The following is a 5,214-nucleotide window of genomic DNA, read 5'->3' on the forward strand; positions in this document are numbered from 1 at the left end:
CAATTTAGGGAATTGAACAACACATCTTCTAACTCTACTAAAAGAAAGGAACCTTCTAGTTTGAACCAAACATATCTTTGGCACTTGAGATTAGGTCATATTAACTTGAGGAGGATTCAAAGACTGGTAGTAGACGGTCCTTTAAGCTCATTGGCAGTGGAGCCATTTCCAGTTTGTGAATCCTGCTTGGAAGGTAAAATGACTAATAGGCCTTTCAAGGCAAAGGGGAATAGAGCCAAACAAGTATTAGAATTGGTTCACTCTGATTTATATGGACCCATGAATATCTAAGCAAGAGGTGGTTATGAATATTTCGTTACTTTCATTGATGATTATTCTAGATATGGGTACGTTTATTTGTTGCGCCGTAAGTCTGAGTGCTTTGATAAGTTCAAAGAGTACAAAGCTAAAACGGAGAAGCGACTTAATAAAAGTATCAAGTCACTACGATCAGATCGTGGTGGCGAATACTTGCTTGGAGAATTTAAGGAATATTTATCAGAAAATGGGATAGAATCCCAGTTAACTGCACCAGGCACACCCCAGCAGAACGGTGTAGCAGAGAGAAGGAACCGGACTCTTTTAGAGAGTGTTAGATCGATGATGAGTTATTCGGATTTACCCAAGTCGTTTTGGGGACATGCCTTAGAGACAACAGCTTATCTTCTGAACTTAGTACCTTTTAAGTCGGTTCCTAAAACCCCCTTATTAATTGTGGACCGGGGATAGACCGAGTCTAAGACATATTCGAATATGGGGTTGTCCAGCACATGTGCTGAACAAGAACGCGACTAAGTTAGAATCTCGTACAGAAGTAAAGTTGTTTGTAGGCTACCCCATGGGAACGAAAGGATATTTATTTTATAGTCCGAAGAATCGGGATGTCATTGTTAGCACCAATGCAAGATTCTTGGAGGAGGACTATATAATGAATCACAAACCCATGAGTAGTGTCATTTTAGAGGAACTAGTGGGAGGGACAAATAATACCCATGAAGCTGTAGTATAAGTAGAACAACCACAACATAATGTACAACCTGTCACTAATACCGCACCAGTGCCTCGTCGTAGTGGGAGGGTTGTTCAACAGCCTGCTAGATTCATGTTTTTGGGAGAGTCTTCAGACTTGGTCCCTGGTGAACATGATGATGATCCCCGTACATACGAAGAGGCATTACAAGACAAAGATGCAGATCTTTGGCAAAAGGCGATGGAATCTGAGATAGAATCAATGTATTTTAATCAGGTCTGGGAGCTTGTGGAACCACCCAAAGGTATAAAACCTATTGGATGTAAGTGGATCTACAAGAAAAAGAGGGGATTAGATAAAAAGGTGAAAGCCTGGAAAGCAAGACTTGTTGCGAAAGGGCATACTTAGAAAGAAGGTATCGATTATGAGGAAACCTTTTCACCGGTAGTCATGCTTAAGTCAATCCGTATTCTTTTATCTATAGCAGCTCATCTCGATTATAAGATTTGGCAAATGGATGTCAAGACAGCTTTTCTTAATGGAAGTCTTGAAGAAACCATCTATATGCAGCAACCAAAAGGATTCATTAAGGAAGGCCAAGAGCATCTGGTATGTAAGCTTAAGAGGTCTATTTATGGACTTAAACAAGCTTCTAGAGACTGGAATATTCGTTTTGATCAGGCAGTCCAGTCATATGGATTTGATCAAAGTCCAAGCGAATCGTGCGTGTATAAGAGAAGTGAAGGTAATGCAGTGGTTTTTCTAGTACTATATGTAGATGATATTTTACTCATTGGAAACAATGTTGAGATGTTGTCATCTGTAAAGGCATGGTTGTTCAAATAATTTGACATGAAGGACTTAGGTGAAGCGGCATACATCCTTGGGATCAAAGTTATAAGGGATCGCAAGAAAAGGATGTTGGCTTTATCTCAAGAGCCCTACATTGATGAAGTATTAGCTCGTTTTAACATGCAGAACTCCAAGAAAGGTTTTTTACCTTTTAAGCATGGAGTTGCTCTATCTAAGAAGCAATATCCTTCGACACCTAAGGATATAGAGAGCATGAAAGCAGTTCCTTATGCTTCAGCATGTGGAAGCTTAATGTATGCTATGTTATGTACGAGGCCTGACATCTGCTTTGCTGTAGACATGGTTAGTAGATATCAGTCGAACTCAGGTCAGGAATATTGGAGTGCAGTAAAAACTATACTCAAGTACCTGAGAAGGACTAAGGAGTATATGTTAATTTACAAGGCCTCATATCTATTTCCTTTGGGATAAACTGATTCAGATTTCCAATCAGATAGGGATAAGAAGAAATCAACCTCGGGATATGTTTTTACTTTGGGAGGTGGAGCCGTTATATGGAGGAGTGTAAAGCAGAAATGCATTGCAGACTCCACCATGGAGGCCGAGTACGTGACGGCCTCTGAGGCTGCCAAGGAGGCTGTATGGTTCAGGAACTTCCTTTTGGACTTAGATGTGGTACCTAATTTGCCTAGGAGCTTGACGGTGTATTGTGATAACACTGGTGCTGTGGCAAATTCAAAGGAACCGTGAGACCACAAAGCAGCTAAACATATTGAACGTAGGTATCATCTCATACGAGGAATCGTAAAGCGAGGAGATATAGTTGTGGCTCACATATCATCAGAAGACAACCGAGCAGATCCTTTCACAAAGAGCTTGCCAACCAAGGTTTTTGACAAGCATGTGGAAGCGATAGGAGTCAGATGGATGGACACATAGATTTTTATGTAATAGTGGATTAAATAAACACTAATATACACATAGAATATTTTGAGTATAAGTGGGAGATTGTTAGTGTATACTGAAAATATTTATTTGAAGTATGTACATTTATTTCTGGCCAGTTTATTTGAGAATCATTTGAATGTTTACATGTTGTCTAATATTATATATTGTGAACAATCTAGTATCAAATGGGATACAAAATATTAGATTGTTAAATACGGTTATATAATATAATAAGGTTCACAGCACAGGTGGTGTTGGACAATCCAGTGGTATGGCTGTAGTATTATTTAGATTAGTTTATATTGACTAATAAATAATACTAGTATACTTTGTGTATATTGAACATGATCAAATTTAGAATTGTTCCCTTAATACTGATTAAGAAGGAGAACTAAGATTCTATGTTATTATTAATGCTTAGGTTCTTAATCCGGAAATAGTAATTGACACGTGTATATTATTTACATGCTTTGATTTATATATGAAATAATTCTTTTGAATTATATCATTATATTTTGGGTGATGGAATTATATACATGGTGGATATTATTTATTGAAGGAATCCATGTCCTGATAATATTCGGGTTAATTATGTCCCCTTGAAAGCTCAAAAAGATTTAATTATGTGAAACCCTGCAGGTGGAATTTATTCTGGCATAATTAAATAAAGGTTGAGTGGATGATCAAGGATAAAAGATATTAATTAAATAAATTATCAGTAATTTATTTAATTAATGGACATATGATATTTTAAACATGGGGAATTTAATAAGCAAATAATATTAGAACCAAATTAATTAAATTACCGTATTAGGAAAGGTAGTGCAAATATTAATTCTTTAGTGGATTGAATTAATATTTAATTACATTGGGCTAGGCTCAAGATGTAATTAGAAGGCCCAACCTAATTATCCATGGTCCCTATTGTAGCCTATATATATTCTTATTCTCTTCTTGCTTGGAATTGTGTGAAAATATATTGTAGCCACCAAGGAGCAAGAAAAGAGGATAACTTGAGAAGACGGAGGCCACACTTTGCTCAAGAGAATTTGGGAATACAATAGAAGAGCGTGGAATCAACCATTAACAAGGTAATCCTCTTTTCGTAATCTTTATCGTAAAATGTAGTAACACCCTAAGTCCGTGGTTCCCAACACCCAAAGCATCACGACAACATAAAATTAGCCTTATGAATGAAATCTTAAGTAGGGGGCTTAGCCCGCCCGCCTACCAATCAAAGAGGCTGAGAGTAAGCGTAAGCTCTCCCGTAAGCTCTTCGAGCTTCCCTTCATTCGCTTCGCGGGAGCCGCACAACACATAACTGGAAGTCAGAGGGCCCATACTACCTACCTAACCCTTCGCTCTGAGGGACCGTAGATCGGAAAGCGCCTTCTAAACCACCACATTCATCCAAAAGAGAAGGGAAGGGGCCTATGTATTTGCATGACCCCTGCAGATTGAAGTCTATCTACACCCGTAGCCAATCCCCTAGGTCTTGCCACCACGCCGCAGAACGGGAGCTCGTGTGAAACCTTTTATTTCTGGCGTAACCGCGGTAAAACATAAAAAAAGATTATGGCCGCCTAACATGGGGGCCGTAGGTACGATAAACTCGGCCAAAATATGACACCCAAAGGGCCTGGCACGCACAATCCTATCCGAATTCGAGCTCTTCCTATAATTGCGGTTAGTCTCACTACCTCTTTAGTTGCCACCCCCTACTTGCTCATTCGCAATGACTACCACAAGAAATGAGTTACTTGCTTAGTCACTTGGGGTTTATGCCCTCCATGACTTTCTTCTCTTATGGGGTCTCGAGGACTTCATTTCGCTGCCAGCCCCAGTCAGCAAGCTAAAAAGTCATTTCTCCTTTCTCTAATAACGAATAAGGTCAGCTTCATAACTCCAACCTATACAAGGGGCTGTCGCCGCCGCTTACTAAGCGCTGGTTCTATCCCGGTCAAGCAACCAAAGCCGGGGACCTAGGTGGGAATAGTGAAAGAAAGAGAAGGGGAAGAAGCGGGGTAGAGGAATGGTCAACTCATCAGGCTCATGACCTGAAGACTGCAGGTTCGAATCCTGTCCCCGCCTAATCACTTGAGAGACTTTCGTCAGTCCTGCTCGTGAGATCTTCGACGTCAGAGAGTTTTTATCGAGAAACCAATGACCAAAGTGCCTAGCCATGTGTAGACCAAAATGGTCTCGCGAAGCCGGTAAATATTTGGTTAAGATCCTTTCTGAAAGCTCGAGAGTACACTACAGAAGAAGGATTAAGTTAGTGTTAAGTGAGTGAAAGCTGACGATACTATTACCGGGTAAGTCTTTTATGGTCCCAGGAAGGCATATTGAAGGTGTGCGGGTAACTGCTTAAGTTCTACAGAAGGAGCCCTCAATGCTAGAAGGTGGTGGCAACGCTTTCCGTTCCCCAAGATTTAAAAATTGCCTGCTCCCCGAAACTGCCATCTAGATTAGCTACATTAGCC

At 40.0% G+C, this 5,214-nt stretch overlaps 1 non-coding gene across 1 annotated transcript; it reads left to right on the forward strand.

Moving 5' to 3' along the window:
* Positions 1–4,749: 4,749 nt before the first annotated feature.
* On the forward strand, positions 4,750–4,822 carry TRNAM-CAU (transfer RNA methionine (anticodon CAU)). The gene has a single exon. It is a non-coding gene; the product is annotated as a tRNA-Met (tRNA).
* Positions 4,823–5,214: the final 392 nt, after the last annotated feature.

Source organism: Apium graveolens, chromosome 6 (genome assembly GCF_009905375.1).
Source record: "Apium graveolens cultivar Ventura chromosome 6, ASM990537v1, whole genome shotgun sequence".
Lineage (NCBI taxonomy): Eukaryota > Viridiplantae > Streptophyta > Magnoliopsida > Apiales > Apiaceae > Apium > Apium graveolens.